The sequence below is a fragment of the Schistocerca gregaria genome, chromosome X (assembly GCF_023897955.1).
Source record: "Schistocerca gregaria isolate iqSchGreg1 chromosome X, iqSchGreg1.2, whole genome shotgun sequence".
Taxonomy (NCBI): domain Eukaryota; kingdom Metazoa; phylum Arthropoda; class Insecta; order Orthoptera; family Acrididae; genus Schistocerca; species Schistocerca gregaria.
In genome coordinates, this window is record NC_064931.1 from 420,776,495 (window position 1) to 420,803,841 (window position 27,347).

The window sequence follows — 27,347 nt, forward strand, 5'->3', positions numbered from 1 at the left end:
AGCAGGTCAGCAACTGGAAGCAGTTAATTTCATAAATTATCTGGAAGTACGCATTAGGAGTGATTTAAAATGGAATGATCATATAAAATTGATCGTCGGTAAAGCAGATGCTAGACTGAGATTCATTGGAAGAATCCTAAGGAAATGCAATCCAAAAACAAAGGAAGTAGGTTACAGTACGGTTGTTCGCCCACTGCTTGATTACTGCTCAGCAGTGTGGGATCCGTACCAGATAGAGTTGATAGAAGAGATAGAGAAGATCCAACGGAGAGCAGCGCGCTTCGTTGCGGGATCATTCAGTAATCGCGAAAGCGTTACGGAGATGATAGATAAACTCCAGTGGAAGACTCTGCAGGAGAGACGCTCAGTAGCTCGGTACGTGCTTTTGTTGATGTTTTGCGAACATACTTTCACCGAGGAGTCAAGCAGTATGTTGCTCCCTCCTACGTATATCTCGCGAAGAGACCATGAGGATAAAATCAGAGAGATTAGAGCCCACACAGAGGCATACCGACAATCCTTCTTTCCACGAACAATAAGAGACTGGAATAGAAGGGAGAACCGATAGAGGTGCTCAAGGTACCCTCCGCCACACACCGTCAGGTGGTTTGCGGGCTATGGATGTGGATGTAGATGTAGATACTTATTATATTTGATTTACGATAATAAGAAACAGCAAAGACAATGCGTTATATGATGTTATATCTGTAATTACAGTACTATTTTCAATTGACGCTTCTTACCTTTTACCTCAGCTGCGTGCGAAGACAGTGATGTTCTCACTTGAAAGGCAATTCAGCCCGTGGGAGATCTCACACATTCTTTTACGATGTAAGACCAACCACGAGTCCAATGCCTCCCCGTGCACTCAGTACCTCTGATGTCTCACTCGTTGATTGTCGTGAGCATACAGCAAGTAAGAAATTCTATAGTACTTATGAAAAACAGGTTCATATCAGTTGGTCTTGTGCTTCTTACCTTTTACTGCCTTAAAAATTTCCGACAATTCGTTTCCATGTCCAGTACTATAGACCTCCTGTTTTTGAGACTTGATGACAGCAGTGCCCTTAAAAAGAAAAGAAAAAAGAAAAAATTACACGTCAGAGCAAGTAACAGTTGAACAATGATGAAATTGTCAGACAATATTGTTATAAGTTTTGTGTCGTTGATTACGTTTCGACGACGTTTCTTACTTGGGGACCCGCTATCAGCATTCATGTTCCTACAGAAGGGGAAAATGAAATCACATCGTGGGTTATTTGGAGTGTAATGAGCTACCCTGTTATGGCAGGCGGCGTCGTGAGAATGAGGGCTGCAGTCGATGTTTATTTTGAGGAACTTGCGACTACTGAATGAAATTGTTAAGTGGTATGCTGCCCGATGTAGATTCCTACCCTTCACAGTTTAAATTCAAGCGATAGGAAGGAGAAACGATGTACCCAGGAAATACGTCCACATCATGCTGTTTCATTTCTTAATCATAAATAAATCATACTTGAGCGTAGTATCCTGCCCCCCCCCCCCCCTTCGCCCTTCTTTTTTCATACTACATGGCTGTTTCTAGATGGCCTTCGACAAGTAACACGTTAACCAGGCCTGCTACGTTCAGAGCTTTGGCGATAATTGAATTGGTGCAGTGGCTTCCACATTATTTCACTCTGTGACTTTAAACCTTCTTAAGACCCGTACGCGTGCTGTAGTCACTACTGCAGCACGCGTACCCGCTGGTTAGTTTGCAAACAGAGAGCGATAAGCGGTTGCGTCATCACTGAGATCAACGCTCACACAGAGTACATCCTATGTGGTTGTTGCAGTACGCTCATTAATAACGTAAGCCATGTATAGTTTTTTTGGTAAGGATGAACGAATGCAAATACTTTATTTAATTTCTATTATAACGAGTGAGATCATCCACGAGAGTAATATTTTTACAGTTGTCAACAGCTTTAACCCACACTGACACAGATACAGATTCATTTATTTTAAGATGATTCCTGGTCCTCAGAACCAAAGGCAGCGACCACAGGTAATATGATTTACCCATATCTCTATTGTAGACCTCTGCAATCTGAAATGTCCGATAAGCTATGACGTCACGGCTATTGAAAGATTCCATTCCTACCACTTTATCGACTTTAGATCCACGAACAAGGGCTACGGTTAGCCAACCGTTACCTTGCTTAATGGCATCATTGTTACTAAGGGTAAAGTTCAGAACTCCACCACAAAAAACTGATGGACCGTGCAAGACTACTTGTGAGCCTACATAGTTCTCGGTCTTGGGGGCAATGCTGTCTATTGCTTTATAGACTGTTGGGCAGGTACGCCTTCTCCTTCTATAGCAACGTGGCAGCTTCTGACTGAGCGGTAGATGCCGTTGCGGCTGCGCGAGGACTGACGCCTTCTTAACAAAATCGTTATTTATATAGACGAAACTGTTGCATCCTTGAGCCCCCGGTTTGCGATGTACGACTAGTGCTTCTCGGCTGACGCCAGCGTTCACGCCCTCTGGGTGTTATCCCGTACGCGTACTGTAGTCACTACAGCAGCTCGTGTACCCGCTGATTTGTTTGTAAATAGAGAGTGGTAAGTGGTTGCGTAATCACAGAGGTGAACGCTCACACAGAGTACACCCCATGTGGTTGATGCAATACGCTCCTTAACAAAGTAAGCCATGTGTGTAAAAATGAAGGAAAGGAAATACTTTATTTAATTTCTATAATAATGATTGAGATCACCCATGACAGTAATTTTTTTACAATTGTCAACACCTTTAACCCGCACTGGCACAAATTAAGATTTATTTATTTTAGGGTTAAGTAATGTATTTCCTTTCCATCATCCTTACAAAAAAAAAAAAACCCTACACATGGCTTACATTATTAACGAGTGTATTGTATCAGCCACATGGAATGTACTCTGTGTGAGCGTTGACCTCAGTGATTACGCAGCAGCTTACCACAAACAAACCATCAGGTACGCGTGCTGTTATAGTGACTACGGCACGCGTACGGGATAACACCCAGACAGCGGACTTAGAAAATTTCTGATTGCTAGCGTCAGCTGAGAACCCCTAGTCGTACATCGTGGACCTGGGGCTCAAGGATGCAACAGTTTCGTCTATATAAATAGTGAATTTGTTAAGAAGGTGTCAGTCATCGTTCAGCCGCACGTGCAGCAGCATCTGCCGCTCACACTGAAGATGCCACATTACTATAGAAGGAGAACGCGTACCAGCGATGTGCTTCACGAAATAGTCTCGCAAGTGGTTGGTTGTTTCATACGAAAAAGATGTAGGTAGTACAATGTTTTAAATTCGGGGCCTGCCGCTCATTTTGACAGTTTGACCGAGAGTATCCCTTGAAATCACAAATTAATTTTTATGCAATTCGTGTCTAAAAACAGAAACGATATACCGGGTGATCTAAAAGTCAGTATAAATTTGAAAACTGAATAAATCACGGAATAATGTAGACAGAGAGGTACAAATTGACACACATGCTTGGAATTACGATTTTTATTAGAACCAAAAAAATACAAAAGTTCAAAAAATGTCCTACAGATGGCGCTTCATCTGATCAGAATAGCAACAATTAGCATAACAAATAAGACAGGAAATGCTCAATATGTCCACCGTCATCCCTCAACAACAGCTGTAGTCGAGGAATAATGTTGTGAACAGCACTGTAAAGCATTTCCGGAGTTATGGTGAGGCATTGGCGTCGGATGCTGTCTTTCAGCATCCCTAGAAATGTCGGTCGATCACGATACACTTGCGACTTCAGGTAACCCCCAAGCCAATAATCTCACGGTCTGAGGTCTCGGCACCTGGGAGGCCAAGCATGACGACAGTGGCGGCTGAGCACACGATCATCGCTAAACGACGCGCGCAAGAGATCTTTCACGCGTCTGGCAATATGGGGTGGAGCGCCATCCTGCATAGACATCGTACGTTCCAGCAGGTGTTTATCAGCCAGACTGGGGATGATGCGATTCTGTAACATATCGGCGTACCTCTCACCCGTCACTGTAGCAGTTACAAAACCAGAATCACACATTTCCTCGAAGAAAAAAGGCCCAATAACGGTAGATGTGGTAAATCCAACCCATACCGTGACTTTCTCGTCGTGCAATGGAGTTTCCACGACAGTTCTAGGAATTTCGGTAGCCGAAATTCTGCAGTTGTGGGCGTTGACAGACCCTCGGAGCGTGAAATGAGCTTCGTCGGTTCGTAACACGTCACTCAACCAATCGTCTTCTTCCGCCATCTTTTGAAACGCCCACACCGCAAATGCCCTCCGCTTAACTGAACAGGTAACAGTTCATGATGACGATGGATTTTGTACGGATAGCATCGGAGCGTACGCCTAAGTGCCAACCAAACAGTAGTGTATGGAATGCCGGTGCGACGTGCGTCTGCACGAGCGCTGACTTCCCCGTGCATGGACGAACCCGCTACAGTCTCCATTTCTTCCTGAACCGTCTCAGCAGCATTACGCCTTGTGCTCGGTCGGCCACTGCGGGGTCTATCGCCTAAACAAGCCGTGGCTTCGAACTTCGAAATCATTCTCGCCACAGCTGCATTTGTCAACGGACCTTTACCCGTTCGAATCCCCTTCCTATGGCGATAGGATCGTAACGCTGAACTAGCACATTTCCCATTCTGATAATACAGATTCACTAAAAGCGCCTTTTCAGGTAACGTCAACATGGTGCGACTGCTGGCGCATCTGATTCTCATTACATTACACGACTATCATGCGCAGTCACTGACGTTTTGTTGTCCAGCGCCATCTGTCGGACATTTCGTGAACTTTTTTTTGTTCTAATAATACCCCATGTTATTCCAAGCATGTGTGTCAATTTTTACCTCTCTATCTACATTACTCCATGGTTTATTAAGTTTTCAAATTTATACTGATTTTTTGATCACCTGGTATATAAAAACAGTAAATAGGAGATACTGTAAAAACAGAACTGGAAGACAGAAGTATTCATTTGTGAAGGTAGTAAGTAACCAAAATGTTTTGATGAAACCTTGTATAGGCAGATAGATATACAAATTCCCTTGCAAGTTAAGGGAATAAAAATACCGAAAGGTGACCAACTTCATCTTTCTCAGTGTGTGACTCAAGACATGGTATGTTCATGGCTATGAAATTCTATTAATGTAAGAAGCGATATGACTGGTGAAAGTAGAGAAACTTTATTAAAAGTGATACTAAGACAATGCAGTAGACGTGGTTTCAGGAGGGGCATCTGGAATCGACTAGCAGGACAACACCCTCAGGCAACAAGGTGACTAACAGATCCTAGTATGCAGGCAAATTGTTTGAGAACATTCTAGAAGGTCCTGGATGAACCTCAGTCCTTTTTAATACCTTCGGAAGAGATAAGAGAAAGCAACACTACGGTATAAGTACGTCCAAGAGCCCTGAAAAATCAGTATACAAACGGCTAGCGCATAGGGCCAAATTAGTCAGTAGCATGAGTTAGAAGGTGCCATTAGCAGGAAGCGGTCGCAGTTAGTAGTAGTTAGGAGCACTACCACAACGAACCTCAAGCACACTATAGAGTGATGCTGCTGCCGTAAGCTGTGAGAAGATTGTACACGTTCTAGGGAGGCCAACTGAGTTTCTGGAAAGTATCCAGCAAAATTTAAATAATAATAAACTCTATGGAGTTTGTCTCTACTAGTAAAAAGTAGCATTTGATATTTTCTGTTTGTCCAAAACTAAAGAGGAACAAGTACTGTCTCAAACTTGTCTCCTAGTGTGAATAAGGTATGTGATTGTGTAGGTTGCAACGAGTGATAATTATCATTTTCTGTCCATCAGAATGTAAGGAGAAACAAGTGCTGTCTCGTACTTTTATCTAGTTACGATTAAGGTGTTTGACTATGTATTGTTGGAACTTGTTGCAAGCAGAGGGCTCCGACGGAGTCATGTAAAACCCAGAAACTGGGAGATTTGGGGAAGGCCTAACATGCAGAGTGCAGTCATTTGCAGATATATACAGCCACTGTAAGGCACCTATCCGAATAAGGTTCAACTAGTGGGAAAATAAATAGTTCTTAAATTCAATACTTAAGTATTTTTACCCTTATTCATCTCTATGCATCGCAACTCCACCTCTCCATTTCAGAATACCATATGCTAATCATCCTAGGAGCTTTTCTCCCTCTAACTCCGTTAAAAGTGAATTAATAGGCCTCAGCCCGTATTGTCATCAACATCCTTCGCATGCCACACCTTCGTCCACGCTGGTGATAGGACCTGTGCCAAGATGCGACAAAAAAGAATGATCCCAGATGTAGGGTGGGTTTTTTAGAGTCATTCCAAAGTAGGGAATCAGGTGATAGAATATCGAAGGAGACGTAGGAAGACTGCTGCAATGAGTCCCACTAACTGTGAGCAGCAAGTAGGTCGACGACCAGTCCTGGGGAACAGATCTAAAGAAGCACATGCTATCCCGAGAGTCCATCAGAAACTCGGTGAGCTTGTCAAGGCCACACAGGTTACAACAGAGCCCAACAGAGGGAGAAACACTTATCGACAGAACTACAAGGAATATTAGCAGGTCTACAGTATCTCAACACAAAGAGATCAGCCAAGCATCAAGAGCAATAGTTTTAAGACTCTGTGCAAAATAGTGTATTAAAATGAGTTGAGCTAGTGGTTCAGATGTTAGAGGCATCAGCACGAAGGAAGAGGCATACGTTCAATCACGTGCTGGAAAGTTTATTGGGGAATGGTAGCCCTTTCTTCACGGAGTGCTACACGGAGAGGTACCGATGTCGGTCGGGGACGCCTGGCACGAAGGCGGCGTTCCAAAACATCCCAAACGTGTTCTGTAGGATTCAGGTCAGGACTCTGTGCACGCTAGTCCATTAGAGGGATGTTATTGTCGTGTAACCACTCCACCACAGGCAGTGCATTATGAACAGGTGCTCGATCGTGTTGGAAGATGCAGTTGCCACCACCGAAGGGCTCTTCAACAGTGGAAAGCAAGAACGTACTTAAAACACTAATGTAGGTCTGTGGTGTGATAGTGCCACGCAAAACAACAAGAACTGCAAGCTCCCTCCATGAAAAACATGACTACACCATAACACCACTGCCTCCGAATTTTACTGTTGGCACTACACACGCCGACAGATGACGTTCACCGGGCATTCGCCATAGCCACATTGTGTACCGTGATTCGTCACTCCCCACAATGTTTTTCCACTGTTCAGTCGCCCAATGTTTACGCTCGTTACACCAAGCGAGGTTTCGTTTGGCATTTACCGGCTTGATGTGTAGCTTATGAGCATCCGCTCGACCATGAAATCCAAGTTTTCACACCTCCCGCCTATGTGTCATAGTACTTTCAGTGGATCCTGATGCAGTTTGGAATTCCTGTGTTATGCTCTGGATAGATGTCTGTCTATTACACATTACGACCCTCTTCAGCTGTTCCTAGTCTCTGTCAGTCAACAGACGTGGTTGGACTCTACGCTTTTGTGCTATACGTGTCCCTTCACGTTTCCACTTCACTATCACAACGGAAACAGTGGACCTAGGGATGTTTAGGAGTGTTGAAATCTCTCTAACAGACGTATGACACAAGTGTCACTCAATCACTGGACTACGTTCGAAGTCTGTGAGTTCCGAGTTCCGTGGAGCGCCCCATTCTGCTCTCTCACGATGTCTAATGGCTACTGAGGTCGCTGATATGGAGTACCTGGCAGTAGGTGGCAGTGCAGTACAATTCGTTTAATATGAAACACGTATGTTTTTGGGAGTGTCCGGCTGCTTTTGATCACATAGTGTACATTTCCTTTCGCATATGATACACATCTGCCCATCGCAGTAAAATTAATCTCACCTACTGCAATAGTTGCCCAGATCGAGGGTAACAATTCTTGTCTTCAAAAATTTTTTACAATGAAGAGTATATCGCTTTCAAATTAAGCATTTACTGTTTTACGATGCATGACAAAATCAGCATATCATCTTCTCAGGGATGTCTGCTTCACTAAGACTAAACGAAATAATCTGGAGGACGTCTGAGAAACGTAGAAATCAAGCAAGGTTTTTTAAATACCCCGAAATGTGTTTGAATATTCCTTTTATCTGTAAGTGTACTACTGTGCCTCCTTCAGAACACAGTTTTCGTCTTCTGCACAAGCCGAATAAATTTCAAGCGTCAGCCTTTTAACCTGCAACCAACTGCATCAATGAGTTGCAGTTACTTTCAACTTATATGAACTTACGTTCGCACTAAAGATACTTCAGAGTTCCTCGCGTGATTAAAGCTATTAAGCAAAATTCATTTATATCAATTTATTGTAGTTTGTCATATTCCTAATGAGCCAGGCATATGTCGTTAGTGTCCTGGCAGGAATGAGATTGTGAGGGCTGACTGTTTACATCCTGCAGCCAAACCCACGCAATCTCATAACTGCCAAACACAGGCAGGTTTCGAATTACTCACTTACTTCGGTCCAATGCTGGAAGAAAAGGAAAAGACTTAAAACATGAAGACAGTGCAAGCCTTCATCACAACAAATCACCATTCAAGAAGGTGGAACTAAAATTTCCTATACTTAGAAATGTAGTTGAGATTTCAGATTTCGGAAAATCAATGGAAATAAACAATTTATAGCGTCTGTATTCCATATATTGAGGTATCTGAAAAGTGCATCACGCTGAAAATCAGTAAGTACTGTGATGAAAACCACTCACGGATTGCACATACAGTTAAACGGTAATTTTTTATTCGACGCCCACGATGTGACCGTTTTAAACGGACAGTACGACAATATGAGCATGTAGAAACTCCCAGCCCAAAGTCAACAACGTCTGGGTATATGTTTGGGAAGTTAACCGGCCTGTAGTCGTGCAGAATATTCCAACAGTCTATTGTGGTTCAGCTGATCGTTAACTTGTTCGTCCGTGATTTCCTATGGTCTTTATGCTGTTGATAGATGACTTAGTGTCTGTGAACCATAGCTGTTAAATAGTAGTCTCTCTGTCATGGATGCCACGTCAGAAATGAAAGAAATGTTGAGTGCCCGTTGTCAATTATGTCGCAGTGTGTAAGAGTGGTTGTGAAACATCAGTGTATAATTATGAGAGCTGCACAGAATATTTAAGGATGTGGGTCGCTCAGATTTCACACGTATTGAGAGAACTTTAGGAAAATATAGCTCATCTACAAAGCAGACAACGTATACAAAACAAATAATACAATTCTTCACTACCATTCGTGTGTTTAGGATCCACGCCAATTCGGATTAAAGGACGACATCGAAGCATTTCAGAGGCATGATTATAATTTGTTACCAGTAGTTTCAATCAACATTGGACAATTACGGAAATTTTTCGTGAACTAAAATGGGAATCCCTGGATGGAAGACTACGTTCCTTTTGCGAAACACTAATTAGAAAGTTTAGAGAGCCGATATTTGCACACGACTGCAGAAAGTTTTTACTGCCATCATCATACACTTCGCACGAGGACAGAGAAGACAAAATAAGAGAAATAATGGCTCGTACTGGGGCATTTAGGCAATCGCTTTTCCCTCGCTCCATTTGTGAGTGGACCAGGAAAGGAAATGAGTAGTAGTGGTGCAAGGTATCCTCTGTCAACTATCCTCCTCGTCATCTATATGGGTGTTATAGTTTATTTATGTTTATCCTTTCTTTATTGCTAGCAAGTATGGAAGTTGACCAGGATGAAGACGGACAGAAAAAGTAATTTAGCATTGAAGACAAACGGCGGGTGGGAGAAGATCCTCAGCTTTGGTACTCTGTAGGAATCGTCGTGAGGCGAACATACGTGGTACAATCCGTCAGGTCGTTCCACAACAGAATTGTAGTCACTATGCCATATAAGACATGTTTCAAAGCCTGGGGTATCGAAAAGCGCGTACGATGTTAGTACATTCCAGCAGATAATATACGATTGGAGAGTGAGAAGGAAGGAAGTCTGTCCTGTTCTGCTTTAAGAATTCGATAAGAATAAAAGCACGATTATTCTCGAAATGGTGAAAGGAGATAAATCGCTGCCACCTTTTAGTGGTCTGGAAACGAGGAATTAGTGCACGGTAACTTAGCACGTCTCTGCACCAGTATGTAGGAGGTTTTAGAGCCAGCGACAGGCACAGAAGAGAGTGCGAAGGAATACGAAAGTGATTCATGTGAAACACGACAATTCGACATTGCACACGTCTTTGACGGCATATCGACCAACTGGGAAAGCCGAGGCGCCCATTCACCGTACAGCCCCGATTTGGCCCCTACCGATTTCTTGTTGTCTGGTCCAATGACGGACAGTCATCAGGGAATACAATTTACTAACACATATGAGGTGGACATTGTGTTTATGAAAACGTACACCACATATTTTCAAATACATTTTATAGAGATGAGTACAACGACAGCAAAAGTTCATCGCTTTTATTGGCAACCATGTACAAGTTCATGTGGAATACGAATTATCCATATAGGTTAGTGACAAGGGAACCTGCCCATCGCCCCCCCCCCCCCCCCCTCAGATTTAGTTATAAGTTGGCACAGTGGATAGGCCTTGAAAAACTGAACACAGATCAATGGAGAAAACTGGAAGACGTTGTGTGGATCTATGAAAGAAAAAATAAGCAAAATATAGAAACTGAGTAGTCCATACGCAAGATAGGCAACATCAAGGACAGTATGAACTCACGAGCGCCGTGGTTAGTGTGAGCCGCTGCGGAACGAGAGGACCATGGTTCAAGTCACCCCTTGAGTGAAAAGTTTACTTTATTTTCGCAAAGTTATGATCTGTCCGTTCGTTCATTGACGTCTGTGTTTTGCGACCGCACCGCAAACTTACAGTACGGAAAATATTCATTGACCTTGTTATTGAAGTCGCGAGCTATATTTGCTGGATTCAAATTGCCCACGAAATACATCTCCCGAATTTAATGCACTCTCGTCCAAAGTAGCGAACAGTAAACTGCCAGCCAGGGAGCCTCGGTAGCAGGAATACTCTCTCTTCCGTGCGCTGTAGTCAAGTGACGTCGTGTGTTTCTATGTTTGTTTAGGTGTAGCGCCGTAGGCGCAGTTACCTCGCATCGGACGGAAGGACAGACAGATAATAATTGTCTGAAAATAAAAAATTAAATTACTCATTGGAGTGAAGACTTGATCCAAGGACCTCTCATTCACCAGCTGCTCACGCTAACCACGGGACCACGGCGCTCCTGAGCTCATACTGTCCTTGATGTTGACTATCTTGCACGTGGACTACTCAGTTTGTATATTTTTCTTATTTTTTTCATAGATCCACACAACTTCTTCCTCTTTTCTCGACTGATCTGTGTTCAGTTTTTCAAGGTCTGTCCACTGTGCCAACTTATAACTAAATCTGAGTGGGGTGCGATGGGGAGGTTCCCTTGTGAGGAAATTATGGTCTTCACTCGCTGCGCGCCTTCTGCATTTAATGCCGAATAAAATTTAAAGTTATGTCCTGTTTTTTAAATAAATCCATGGAACACGTTGACAGTAAACTGTGGACTTCAGGTGCTCTGAACTAAATCATGAAGAGGATGCTGCGCCGTGAATGAGGTCGTATCATTGGATGCAGGCATAGCTGGCGTGCAGCTGCATAACAGCAGCCCAGTAACTCTACCTGCCGGTCCCCTGGGAGCAGCCGACTTTAGCTGTTGTAGAGGGAAGGAAGCTACAACGTGCTTCGTAAATCGTGACAGCTCGGCTCTCCCCGTTTCCGTTTGGCCTGCGGCCCCAGGACGGCGTCTGTCGCTGTGAAAATATCTTCCCGACTACATTCCGTCCGCTACGCCTGCGCCACTGGACTCGGGGGCCTCGTGACTCCTAGACTCTCGTCGCCGTAGTTCGGAGCTGCAGCCTAAGAGCGATGTCTGTCGCCGAGTGTAAGTCAAGGTAATTGTGAAGTCCATGAAACATTTTAGAAACACGGTATAGGTAAATGGCTAAAGCCGGTATTACAGTATAAAATTTTATTCGACAAAGAAATGTGATCCAATATTCATCGTGTTTTCGTTGACAAAGTTATCTGACGTGGCACAAATACGTGTATAGCATTGCATCAAATTTTCTTTGACAAAGGCCTTGAGGTCACATTTCATTCAAAATGGCCGATGGAGACTTATTTCTGTGCTCTGCAGTTGCGTGTACCACTACTGAATTGTATTTACACCTGGAAGAGGAGCAGAAGAAAAGAAAAAGAAATGTACATGGGTGAAGCCGTGCTAAAGGCATCGAACAAATCTATTACGGCAGTTGCAAGTCGGGGAAATAAAGTCGTATAAAAGTTACTTTGCCAATGGACGAGATTAGTACGTCGTTTAGCGAGTAGCTCCTAACGTTACGAAGCAGAACACTCACCTCAGAAATGATAAATCCACAAAATAAAGCTACTCTAATTTACAGCATAGCACTAGAATACCTCAATGCGCATTGACGGAAATAAAACTAGAAACGTGTGAAGCTGTTTACAAAGCCCTGACGGTAGAGTATCTGAAGCAAATAACTGTTTGTATGCACTATAGATATTACTTCTTGAGTAATGGCCTCTGCAGTCTTTTATAGCTCTCACTCCTTTGTAGTCTACTTAAGTATTCGGGATGCAGTAAGTTATTGAGTACTTATTCTCCCCCATTAATTTCTATCAATTTTGCTGGAGGTGCGACGCACCATGTAAATTTCGAAACCATGTTGATAAACATTAAATGTTAGACAGCTGTAGCGGTGGTAGCGCTGCAAGTGGCAAGCGGTTACATTTCTCTATTAAGCAAACGGAAGACTAACGCTTTCTTTGATCAAATCTAAGGCGGGGCGCTAGATCTAAGAAATTTTTTAGCGAAGCCTAAGTTTTCCAAAGGTTCTTATTAAACTATCAAATTTTATTTGACAAAGAAAATCTGATAGTGTAATATCTGCCTAAACATAGCGTAGCAAATGTTACAGTACGCTTTTTTCCCAACGTGACGCCGGCAGGTTAGTTTGGAAACCACCTACAGGGGTGTCATCGAGCGTAATTCCTGAAAACGGCGGCGAACGAGACAGAGAAAGCATTTTGTGTGTTACAGTTTACCTGTTGCTAATCGGTGGTGAGTGTGGAAACGGTTTTCCGTGGCAAGTTTGCAAGACATTACGAGTTTTCAACAGCTTAATGACGTGCCACAAGAAATTCGAAGTGGATTGTTTGTTGGCGACGCTCAATGTTAGGGGCCGACAGGACATGTTAGGACAGACAGTAGACTGTGTCAGGGACGTGATGTTGCGAAGACCCACGAAGTCTACCTCTTGAATCAGTGCACCAATTACCATCCCCCAGCCAAAAATGCAGAAAATCCTTAGTATGCGATTAAGACTGAAGATGCAGAAACTATAACTCTCGTAGGCCATAAGCCCGTCTGCCGTACTGGAATGATATGCAGAACCATCTGGAAAAGTCGGCTTCACAAGAAAATTAATTTTCAGTGGTGAATTCACTTTCATCCTTTGGTAAAGATCAACCGACACAATACACACATATGGAGGGACATTCAACTGCAGAACACAAACTAAATTTCAAGTCTATGAAGCCTTCTTTTCCCTGAGTGAACTGTCAATGGTGTCACCTGGCTCGACGTGCTGCAATTGTGACACATGCAGAAATTTTAAACTGGTAGCATGTGTTTCATCTTTCGACAAACTGGTTCCCCTACACGTTTCAACAATTATGTATGAGATTACCAGTGTGAGACGTTGCCGTGTTGCTGGATAGGCCATGTTGCGGGCGCTGACTTAGCGCTACTCGAGTGACCACCACGATCGCCGGACTTGACGCCTTGCGATTTTTTCTTGTAGGCTTACATCAAGGCTAGGTTTTATATTCCAACTGTACCACAGAAACTTAAGACATTTCGGCACACCAACGGGGCAGCTGTTCCTACCGTCTCTCACGATATGTTCGGTTCGGCACAGCCGAGGTGGACCACCTATTACACGTGTGCCATGCGAAGAGGGATCGACACATAAAACATTTAAAAACTTTGTTAAAAACTTTGAGAATTTCTTTTTCACATACTGTATAATTTGTTGTGTTATAATTCACCGTAGAACGATTTTGAAATTTTTCATAGACTTTGTAATTTCCCTGTATATCATGCACTGCTAGGGAGCAGGAGCGACGGAGAGTTTCATTTAGTCATCAGCCGAATGTACGGCTAAAAATGAGAACATTACTGAATGTGCACTGGGTATTCGACACTGCAGACTTCTGAAAGCAGAAAATGACGTGCGCTAGACCTAACGAACTGAAATGTGAATTTATGTAGATAGAGGAATCGTGACAGAGATAGAATTAGTTACCAGTAGGACTGGATATTAAACCAAAGCACGAGAGATAACGTTATCTACCACGCAAATGCTATTGTAACAGCTGCAACTGGTACATGAGAAACTCTAGTTTCTAAGCTGGAAGTTATTTAAATGCGATAGCCGTCTTATTGAGAAATATCATTAATATTTGTTGAATGAAACGAAGTGAATGAGAATCATGAAAGGCAGGCATTCACGGCCAGTGTTTGGTGATACGTAGCTTTGGGGACTTGTGTTGCGGAATTGGGAACAATTTTCTGCCTATCATGTCATCTCCTGATGCGATAGACATCGTCAGAGGCTGTGCTAATAGTGATTTAGTTCTCTGACTTAATTACTTCGGAAAATACATGCTCTGAACCTCTGGACTAGTTTAGATAGCAAGATCAGATAAACCTATCCCGTCATGACATATCCATTTTTTTTTCAGAAATCGTCACCTCTGTGTTATGGATATCTTTCAGTGCAGAATAAGTGCTATTTGCTTTATTTAGCACCAAAGCCTTCAACGTAAGTGATTTGAGCGCTTTTTATTTCCTGTCGAGGCTGTACTGGCAGTTATGGCCTGCCGGGGCCGTGCGGTTCTAGGCGCTACAGTCTGGAGCCGAGCGAACGCTACGGTCGCAGGTTCGAATCCTGCCTCGGGCATGGATGTGTGTGATTTCCTTAGGTTAGTTAGGTTTAATTAGTTCTAAGTTCTAGGCGACTGATGACCTTAGCTGTTAAGTCGCATAGTGCTCAGAACCATTTGACAGTTATGAATTACAATGTCGTTTATATAAATTCTCATGCGGTAATGGTTACACTTAGACAAACATTTCTCTGGGTATTATATTTAGTCGTCTGCTCGACTCAGCACTTAGTCCAACGCTTCTGTTTGATTACGTTTGTTTGCTTGGTTGAGAGTTGAACTTGTATTCTTTGGAGCCTGTGTTAATGACTTTTTGGTGGTACACTCCTGTACCCCTCGAAAGTTATACTTACAGTAGTGATATCTGGTGTACTCTTGCGATTAAATATATTTAGTATTTCAGTTACAGGGTATTTGTGGAATTAAATTATCCGCTCAACTTTAGTTGGTTTGAATGCTGTACATATATATTGTTTCTTTTTCAATTCTTGTAACAAAAAAGACGATAGTTCTCACTACTAGAGGAAGTTATTATTGTTCTTCGACAGTACCAGCAGATTGTGAAGGACGCAGTGCTTTTCCCTTGTTTTCCATAATGGCCATATCTTCTGAACAATCACGGTGGTTCATAGATTCTTCCTCCATCGTCCCACAATGCTTTCTTTAATCAAATTTGTGGTAATTGCGTATGGTGAGTTCCCAGTAGCGAAACTATCACTTCCTCATAAACTGCTTTCGTCCTATTAAGAGTAAGTTGGGGAGAGTAAGTCCCTACAAAGATTTGAGACCTCTCTTGGGAAGATAATTTCCACAAGTGACATAATTTCATTTAGAAAAACCGTCCCGACTAATGAAGCAGTCTGTTAACGTAAAAGTATTCTTGCCTTTCGTGAAGCGTACCGTAGATCTAGCAAAAGTCTAACAAAACGTGCTTTTTCATAGTCTGATACCAACAAGAGGAACAGAAAACTTGGATTCCGTAGAAAAACTACGTCCTTCGTTAACCACGACAGGACTGTAGAGGGTATCATTCAGACAGATGAATAATGAAGCCAACAAAAGAGGCATTAACACATGACTCAAGGAACACAATAGCACTTATCCTGCAGTCAGTATGGTCTGGATCAAAGTGACACTAAATGTGATTCTCCCAAACTAAAGTGTCTACAGGGTCTAATCATTACGAAGCAAGAGTGTATAACGGCGTCACAGAACAGAAGAAAAATTATTCTTAAAACGTTTAGAGCCTTTTTGTTAAATAAACCAAGTAGCGCTCATTTGTCCATCAAACGTGGTCCGTTGCCCACTTCGGATAGATTTGGCGATGTATGGTGCCTTTAGGATGACTTTATACCGTTTTGCGCATGTGACAGAACGGTTAGCTGTAGTGGCTGTGCTTACCAACTTAAAGTACTCGTTTGTTGAAACCACTAGACCACTTGCCTCATAGTCTGGCGATGCCTCTAGCAGAAAGCGACGAATTATTAGCCAGAAAACGGAGCTTAAGAGTATGACCTAAATACCAATAACCAAATGACAACAACAGTTGTGAATACTCGTTAATCTAAAATGACCGTGCTACAGCAACTCTTAGTTGACCCCAGCACGAAGATGAAGGGAGGAACCGTTTTTTTAAATCTCGGCCGGTACTTAGCGTTCGCAGCAGATGCCAGCCTCCCGGTACTCGTTTAAATTGTAACTTGAACCGTCGTGTGGGCCATCTGGAGCGAATAAAGGGGAACGGATCTCCCTTCTGGAGCTGCGATGTGTTGCTCCGGCTCCAGGAGGTAATTAGAGAAGGAAGCGCGTCGTCCCCTGTGAATTCTGCTGCTACACAGTGACTGTAACCGGATTTTCCGCAGCATTTAGAGAAACTGTAAATCGCAAACAGTGTGTGTCGCGACAAACATTTCGAGTGAATCGATACCTTTTGCCAGTAATCTCGGTTTGATATTATTTTACCTTAAATAATTAGATGCCATTATTTGTGATCATAGATAATATGAGTACATTATGGTTCACGTGGATGTGTTTCGTAATGGAAATTTCGCAGCTATCTATTATGATAATATTGCGCTTAATAAAGGGTAGTAATTAACTATGCTGTCCGTTTTTTGACTTCAGCGATGATTTCCAACGATAATGTTCATTTTGTACAATTACACTGGAAAAAAAGAACAAGGGAACTGTAGTAAGCTTCGGATAATATAGTAGTTAGTGATTTTCATTTCGTCAGCAGCGGAGAATAAAGATTCATTCATTACGTACTGTGTTATGAGAATTACGAATGCTACACAAAATGAATATATATATATATATATATATATATATATATATATATATATATATATATATATATATATATATATATATATATATGGATCTGCGTCAGTAAAAACATTTTATTTCATTCATCATCCGCTTCTACCGGTAAACCATCATCAGGCTGAAAGTATGGTACCACATACGTATGTGTTTCTAGTAGCAAGCATCTGAAATTTCTTCCAACAGCATGTGAAACGGCCTTCAAGCTCTGTTGCATTATGCAGATGCAAGAAGAAAAGAATATTCGCTGCATTATTGGGTGGAAATCACACATGCTTTTCACTGAACATCATATGACTCAATGGTGGAGTTGTGAATGAAGCTCACATACTGCTCTTCTCAGCACTTTCAAGAAGACCTTATAGCCACTCGCATGCAACTACAAAAAAATTCCAGTGTTTGCTTCTAAAAACACGTAAAAGTCGTCTTCCACCTATTGATGATGGTTTAACTGTAGAAGGATCTAGTAGATGAAATAAAAATTTTGTTACTGGCACAGAACTGTAAACTTGCAATCAACAGCGAAACGCCTTCAAAGTCCTCCACTTTATTCTATGTATTCTGCTACGTTTGATGTTACTGACATCAGGCACATTTTTACAGTTACATACAGAATGAAGTGGGGAAAAAAATTAAAAACCGCCGGACGGAACATTCGCTCTATTGTTGGAAATAACATGATTATATGTTTTCAATGATTTTATGGTAAACAAGGCACAAATAGAGGTCACTGCACATCCTAACATGAAAGGCCATAGCGTCTTCTTTCCAACAACGAAGATAAAGTTCAGCATTATAGTAACCAAGGCATAAATGGAGATCGCTGCATTGCCTTGTTTACTATAAAATCATTGAAAATACAAAATCACGTGAAAAATCCGATAAAGAATAAGAATGTATGATCAAATAAGAAATTAAATCAGTAAATGTACTTACCTTGGAAGATACGCTGTAACACCCAGGACAGTGACAGTGATGTACCAGAATGCCATATGGTAAACGCCTGCCCTGCAAAAACGTAAACAACATAACAATTCCTGTAGAAAGAACTGCACTAACAAGAAAAGCGTACGTTCTGTTTATCATCGATTTTGTTCATATTTCATGTGAGTGCAGTACGTACTTAGATGTAACAAACGTCAATACGGTGCGATATTCAACCGGTTCTGAGAAAGAATACCATACGAGAGCACTAGGTATTTAGCAACAACGATAGCGCATACATCGATAATTACGATTATACTGAGCGCGTAATCATGGACCAATGGAAACTTTCCACGGACGCAGGCCTGTGGAGGTCGTGTTATGACTTGGAGGACATTCACCTGGGCTTTCATGGGGCCTATGGTAGAAATCTAAGACACCGTAGCAACTGTGGAATACATGAACATTACTGTGGACACCATGCAGCCCTTCATTTTTGATGTCTCCCAAGGAGGCGATGACATCTTCCAGCAGGATAACTGACCGAGTTACAAGGCCAGAGTAGTGATACATTGGTTCTCAAAGCATGATAGTGAACTCACGTTAATGTCTTGGCCAATAGAATTACCTGATCAGATATCAGTGGAAGACATCTGGCACGTTTTTGGGAGCCAGCTCCGAGTCCACAAAGAACCGGCAGTATTTTACGGGAATTGCGGGTGTAGACACATAGTGCCACGTACGTCAAGAAACCTACGAAGGACTTGTCAAATCCATGCCACATTGTGCATTGCGTTCCAAAGATGGGCCAACCCGCTACTAAGCACCTGGTTATAATAGTTTGGCTCATCAGTATATATGAGACATGGTAAATCCCTTAGACTTCAAGAAGAATGTAATAATTCTAATTGCCAAGAAGACAGATGCTGTCGTGTGTGAATATTACCGAATTATCTTTCTAATAATACATAGCTGTAAAATACTAATACAAAATAATCTATAGAAAACTGGGAAGACTAGTAGATACCGACATCGGAGGAGATAAGTATCAGTTCCGAAGAAATTTAGGAAGACGTGAGGCAATACTGACCCTACGATTTATCTTAGTAGATAAGTTGAAGGAAGGAAAACGTACGATTGCAGCATTTATGAACATATAAAAGCTTTTGAGAATGTTTACTGGAAATTCTGAATGTAGAAGAGTAAACTACTTGGAACAAAACATTATTTAACTTGTACATAAATCAGACCGCAGTTACAAGAGTCGGACGACATGAATGGGGAACAGTAGTTGAGAAACGAATTAGGCAGAGTTGCAGCCTGTTCCCGATGTTATTCAATCTGTACCCCACTGGACATTTGATAAAGTCAAGCAAAAAGGAGTTCTGACGTGCAGTGGAGAGGGCAATGGACGTAGAAGAGTAGTTGAAGAGAATGGATAGTGGGGAGATTATCAGGTGAATACCAACAAAAGTAAAGCAACGGTAATGGAATGTAGTCAAATTACATCAAGTGCAGCTGAATGGATTTGATTGGGAAACGGGATACTAAAAGTGCTTGATGATTTTTGCTATTTGCTTAACAAAATATCTAACATTGACCAAAGTAGAGACTATATAAAACGTTAGGAGGCTATAGTGACCCTACGTTTTATCCTAGCACATACGTTGAAGGAAGAAAACCGTACGATTGCAGCAGTTTTGAACTTATAAAAACTTCTGACAATGTTTACTGGAAATTCTGAATATTAAAGCATTTCTCGAGAAGAAAAATTCGTTGACGTTGATTATAGATTTAAGTGTTAGGAAGTTCTTCCGGAGGTATTTATCTAGAGTGTAACCTTGCACGGAAGTGAAACTTAGATGACAATCACTTCAGACAATAAGAGAACAGAAACTTTTGTCATGTGGTGCTACAGAAGAATACAGGAGGTTAGATGAGTAGATCAAATATCTGATGATGAGGTACTGAAAGCCGGACGCTGTGCCCGAGCGGTTGTAGGCGCTTCAGTCCGGAACCGCGCTGCTGCTACGGTCGCAGGTTCGAATACTGCCTCAAACATGGATGTGTGTGATGTGCTTAGGTTAGTGAGGTTTAAGTAGTTCTAAGTCTAGGGGACTGATGACCTCAGATGTTAAGTTCCACAGTGCTTAGAGGTATTTGAGGTATTGAATCTAATTAGGGAAACAAGAAATGAGTGGCTCAAAGAGAATAAAATAAAGGTTCGTTTGAACGAAACATCCTGAGGCACCATGGAATCGTCCCAGTAGTGGGGAAATGGAGGGTGACCAAGGCTTGAATACAGTAAATAGGCACATATGGGTGAGGGTTGAAGTAGTTATGTAGAGATGAAGACGTTTTCAAATGAGAGACTAGAGTGGAGAGCTTTTTCGAACCAGTCTTGGCACTTAGGGTCACAACAATAACGAATAAAGAAGACTGTATGAAACTATTACTGTTGGAGGCTCCTCAGTTCTTCGAAAGCACTATCCAACTTATTCTGTGCCATGTAGCGCTCGACATAGATTATTTCATAATTAACCATACAAGATTTTCAAGGGGCTGTCCGTCGAACCGTGGAGTATCAAACAACGTGGAGATGTGATCGACTGAAATACAGCTTGACAAGAGGTAGGTCACGTTGTTACTGGAACTAAATTTATATCAATACTTCATAGGCAAATCAGATTTCGAATATGTATTTCTGGCTCCCATATCCGTTACCCTATAGGATCTGTTCGTTTTTCTCAGTGACTTTCTCTACTTGAAACAATGTCTGCAGTCTATTACGCTGACCAAGACTAATGTACCACAGTCTATGATTTTCTCTCTTGTGTCAGTACGACCGGTAAAGTCACTGGAAGTTCATCTCAATGTATTGCTGCTCACGCCTTATCGAGTATCGACAATACCAGGTTCCACTGTCAATGTAGCAAGCATCAATGATTTTTGTCACAACATTTACGCCAATGCTTATTATAATTATAAGCGAAAGGGTTCATTTTTGCCTTTAGGGAGGAGGCAATGTTGTTGCTATTGTCTTTATCGTTGTTGTTGTTGTTGTTGTTGTTGTAAGCTTCTGGCCGATGATTGGTCTGATGCACCCCTCTCCACTAGTCTGTCCTGGGTAAGTTTCTTCATCTCTGCCTAATTATTACATGGACGATGCATAAGCCGTTAGAAGAGCCCTTTGTGTCTTACCGTTTGATTGATGATATGGCAATTGAAAATCAAATAAAATGCAAGTTTAGCGCATGTAAGTGTGAAAGTGATACGACTTACATTAGCCAAATTTATGTATTAAAAAAACGTTCGTGCGTTATTCTAACTCAGTCATATGTACCGTACATTATGACAACAGTACTGATAGTTACTGTGTTAAAAAGTCCCAACAGTTTGTATAGTGACAACTATTTTGAATTGAAACCCTGTTCGTATATTACATCCTGCATTGCTACGGCAGTGCCAGAAGGTTGCGTCTTGGCCGAGCTTGCCCTCGGTTTGTCGTAAGAGCTACTTCCATATGGAATGAGGTCTCGCCTTAGCTCCCAGCAGGACGACGCCCTGTACACTCTGTTATACAAGCAATGAAGCCCTTACTTTAGAATTGCGTCACTGGCCTTAGTCCTTAAAAAGTTGCTCTTCAAGGTAACCAACCTACATAGAACTAAGACAGCATTTTACGAACAGGCCGGCCGCAGTGGTCATGCGGTTCTACGCGCTTCAGTCTGGAACCGCGCGACCGCTACGGTCGCAGGTTCGAATCCTGCCTCGGGCATGGATGTGTGTGATGTCCTTAGGTTAGTAAGGTTTAATTAGTTCTAAGTTCTAGGGGACTGATGACCTCAGATGTTAAGTCCCACAGTGCTCAGAGCCATGTGAACCTTTTTTTTTTTTAGTACAACTTATACAGGCGGGAGTGTATGTGCATTGCTATCCTAGCAAATGCTGATATTGAATCTTATAGACCGCCGCCACTGAAATCTAAAGTCACAAGCAACCTGAAGACGATCCCATATAAATTGAAAAAACGTATGTAAGAATACACCTAAAATCCCCATTTGAAGAAGGAAAGAAGTCTATGCAGACACAAAACAACATTAAAGACAAGGTGTTAAAAAATTAGGGGAGAAAACTCTTTTATGATAGTGGGACGATTCAGAAGTGAATCTTGAAAGATGCAACAAGGAATCAGGAAACATCAATAGATTTCTCCCCATTGCCTAGTGGTATCCACAAAGACGTAGACATAAAACTTAGTCTGAACGTGAACTTGGTACTCATAATTCAGTGGTGTACGACTTGATTTATCTAATTTAGAAGAACTGAAACTAGTTTCACAGGAAAGACAGCGACTGCAGATTCCAGCACGACCCTGATAAGTGGCTATAATTTTTACAAAATATGGGTGACATTGGTGGATACTGACCCAAGGATGGTATTAGAAGACAACACATAATACTCTACATGAGCGTCTCTTTGCACTGAAATAAGAGCGATTGCTGTCACGATGCTATAACAGCAAAAGTCAGCATAGACGTCGTTAGACATGTCACACAAATTGGAGAAAAATAGTGCAAAAAACTGAATGATCATTTTCCGTTCAGTTTCTTGCACTACTTTCTCTGTTCAGTTTCTTGCACTACTTCTCTCCAATTTGTGTTACATCTCTAATGACATCTTTGCTGACTTTTGCTGTTATAGCATCGTGACAGCAATCGCTCTTATTTCAATGCAAAGAGAAGCTCATGTAGAGTATTATGTGTTGTCTTCTGATACCATCCTTGGGTCGTTTGATTAAACGAATCATTATCCCATTGTCCTTAAATGGTTTGGAAATATTACAGCTAAACTGGAATCAGGATTCTCGGACGAGAAACTCAACACTGCTCTGCACTAAATTTAATAGTATGCTCTTCATACTGGTTACTGAACGGCTACAGAGTCTGGTCGCGCAGTGTTTCAGTTACTAGACTCATAATCGGGAAAAGCATAATGAATTAGATTTTCCGTGCAAGATATGTGTTATACCATTTACTTTAAATCACTTCAAGTTAAGACCGTGATGATTCCTTCAAGAAGACCGTGGTTGTTTTCCTCCTTTATATTTTCCCAGTTGAACTTGTGCTCCGTCTCTAATGACCTGGATGACAACAAGAGTTCACATTCTTTCCTTTCTCCCTCCTTAGAGCCTCTCAAAGGATCCCCTATCTAATCCTCCTTCGAGAAGAATGTAATTTGAAAAGCGTGGCAAACAGGATCTCCAAGCATCTGAAGAATATATCACATTGAATGAATAGTGCCTTACTTGGTCACCGATATTTGTCTGTTAAATCAGGGACTAGTGACTAATTTTAACAGTGTGATATGATCTTTATCATCGAATGACATATTCTTCTGCTCGTTTCTTCTTGTGGAGACTACTTCATGGTAAATTGTTGATGATTTGGATTCTTGTAATCACTTCGTAATATGGAAATATCTACCAAACGAAAGTATTTCGCTTTAATGATTGATATTGGCTGCCAGGGTATGACACTTCCCATCGTACTGCAGTAGTAGTGCACGACTTCCGGAGATTCTGCTCCTGTAATTCTGAATCATCTTGCGTCATTTAACCTAATTTGAGACACATAAATAATTCCATGGTAACTACTATCTCTAAACTTCGTATGAAAAGAACTAGTCCGTAATGTAATTTAGTAATGTTGTCTAAAAAGCTGTTTAATTGCGTTATGGAAGCGAATAGCTAATCACCGTTTCGTCTTAATTTCAGAGTATAGATAGCTCCGCACATAGTTTCCGTGTGAGCCCAGAAATAACCATCCTACTTCTGACGACTTGTTCCCAGTCTCTCACTCTGGCCTGGGAGACCGGCACTTGATATCACGCCACAACTCCTCGGAGACTATAGATATGCTCTATGTATTTCACTCCTAGATACTTATGTACTATACCACTGATTACTTTCTCATAAAACCACATTATAATTATAACCACCGAGAAACGAGAATAATTATGACGTCAACAGTGGAGCATATTGCTACCTTGGCTTTATAGGAGGTGAACAATATTATTACTGTTAGTAAATATCAAGACCCACTAGAGGTAACTGCGTGAAGGAGATAATATAAGTACTTACTTGTAGACCGAGCGACTTTGATGGGTCTCTGTACACAAAGTAATCTTATAACGGAGATATTTTTTCTGGCTGGATTACCCATCGGGTTATGATGCATGTGGAACACTTATTACAGTACATCACATTTTAAAGGTGAGTATCATATTTCAAGTGAAACGGGAGCACTACATTTAAGTGTTCACTTTCGCCTTATTTATTTGAAGACGAGACGACTGCAATGCACGTTTTAAAATTTATGTCGTCTACACTGTATATAACACAAAACTTTTGCTTTATACCCTAATAATCTCATATTTAAGCACACACACACAGTATTGTAAAAATTAATGCAGCTCAGTAAAATGACGCGTTCGTCGAGAGCGAAGTATCAATTTATGCATAATCTAGTATGATGTGCGTTAAAGAGGACGTGCTCCTAGTTACAGTATTCGGTGAAGCTATTTCTGGAAACAAAGGGGAAAAAACGCTATCCGCAGTTTTTTGAACCATCTCAGTGCATAATACTTCTGGTTAAATGTAACATATGATACACCTGAGATTACGTTCCAAATGACATCATACACTCAGAGTAGTCCGCCTTGATAAACCTGTTTATCCTGAAGAACTTCAAATTGAATCATAAAAGCAAACAGCACTAGACAATGAATCAATGTTTCAGTCTGTTACGACTGTGTCATATCCTGACAATTCCTTGTGGATTAAAACAGGAAGGGTGTAACGTGAGTCCTTCCTGATTAAATCACTCGGCAAGAGCATTGCCCGCGAAATCTAAGATAACGGTTTCAAGTCCCGGGCCAACACAGTTTTTCTGTGCGAGCAGGTTTTAACCCTAGACAAATCTCGTGCCTCATGTTATAACGAAATTATTAGCTTCTCTTCAACGTATGTCGATAAGTTTTTCTTAGGCAAAATCCCGAACATATTTAAGTGTAAATTGTACACATTCACATAGGCTCCTCTAATGCAATTCTAATTCAACGTGAGATTCAACAAACAGCTAATAAATTTTACTAAATTAGTTCGATAAAAGTTTCAGTTGTCTTCTCATTATGCAAGTAGTGAAACTGTGAAAAACTGAAATATGCTAAACTAAAATACTGTCTTGTATTGTTCTTGACGAAAGTAATAGAACGACAAATTTACGTCGTTTATTCGTACTGCGGTAGAAAGTTTGATAATTATAAAGGAAAGGATCGTTGTGGCTTAACGCTGAGATCTCGCTTATGTTGCACAAGGATGAGTTGACCTTTTTGATGGAAGCTTTAGCATTCCACTCACATGGTTTTAGGGACACGTAATCAGAATAGTCGGATGGTCGGTTGAACGCCTCTCATCTTGAATGCCAGTGACAACTCCGGTGTCAATTGAACCTCACAGTTACAAGAAAATTTCCCCGTGAACTTAATCCATACAACCTAATAACAACGTAAACAATCACGGAAAAACTCCGTATGCGCTACACTGTTGCCTGGATAAAACAGTAATTACAATTAGTTACGATAGTGATGTTATAAGAAGTTAAACCCATAAAGAAATTTTCATCAGTGAAAGAAGTATCTAAACCTATCAGAGGCAAATGTTCATAGTTGTGATACTGAAACACCTCCAGTACAGGCACGTAAGCCATTTGAGCGTTTACCTCAGCCTCAAGGCCTGTGTTACAGATCATACAATTTCAGAGCAACTATGGAAATAAACTAGCCAAACACCTGTTGTTTAAGAGAGACGTGGAATTCAAACAAATATTAGACACCTCTAAAATCCACTTACCTACTGCTGGGAAGTGAAGCACCACGAGATGGACTGCGGCGATGAGGAACGGATGTACTGCCGCTGCTGCCCCTGCTTGCTAGCTGCCTGTGTGCGCTGAGCGACCAGCGACAGAACAACTCCTGGTAGCTTCAGCCGCTCGAGTGAGCCTCCGGAGCGGCCGCCGCCAAGATAAGGCTGCCGTTGGCCAATCACAGACCTCCCTTTCCCTCCACTCACAGCGAGACCAATGGAAAATCCAGGTTTCTATGCTGCACGAATCTCTGTTCCTTCAGCCCATTATTGCTTTGGCTCTGCCAGTTACCAGAAATCAGGATGTTTTTTCGTAACAAAAGTGCAATGATATTTTCCCCCGCCCCTCTCCACCCCCCTACCCAACCTCTCCATGCCTCATCCATTCCCCCCCCCCCCCCGCTTTTGTAACTGCCTTTCTTGCGCTTCCATTATCTTTTGTTGTGTGCTGCTACAGAAGATTCTTCCAAGCAATGTATGAACAAATCTTGGTGACATTTAGCCTAACATATGAAGATTATCGTAAATTTTCCACATTGCAGATTAGGGAAAGAATTGCTTCTGAGTCATGAATTGCATATGAATTGTGAAAAAGAACAAATATCTGCATCTGCAACTGTATTGCGCTATAATGAACATTAAAGAATATGTGCGACAGCAAATCTCACTTTTGTTCGCTTTCTGTTAATTACACAAAAACCGTTTTCACTGTAGTTGGATTACTTTTCACTGGATTCTCAGTAACGCAACTTAAAACTATTCGATACGCATGTGAATACGAACAATCAATAGTCATTTAATTTTATGTATATAATTTAGTGTACAAGGCCAACACACGAAAAGCAGTTCGCAAGATTAACAGGCCACTGATAGACCACTATATTTCAGATAAAAGTGGCCCTAGATAAAGGGACACTTACCGTGGTGTACAGTTGGAGGAGATATAAGAGTGAACGTCGTTATTTTCAACAGAACTGTTCTGTGTTTTGGTCCCATAAGATTCACGTACAACAGGGGAATATTTGTCTATTTCAGTCTGAAACACATTAGTCTTCCATTTAAACTAACGGTTTTAACCCGGATACATATCGTACATGACACCTGTGTAGATTCAGTATTATTCTCCAGTGTGAGCTACTATCCTCGGAATTACAAGGAGCTACAACAT

At 41.6% G+C, this 27,347-nt stretch overlaps 1 long non-coding RNA gene across 1 annotated transcript; it reads right to left on the reverse strand.

Annotated features, from left to right (window-relative positions):
- Positions 1-980: 980 nt before the first annotated feature.
- Positions 981-26,239, reverse strand: LOC126298422 (uncharacterized). The gene is made up of 3 exons (XR_007552604.1): positions 26,168-26,239; positions 18,268-18,339; positions 981-1,066 (listed from the first exon to the last, which is right to left on the reverse strand). It is a non-coding gene; the product is annotated as an uncharacterized LOC126298422 (long non-coding RNA).
- Positions 26,240-27,347: the final 1,108 nt, after the last annotated feature.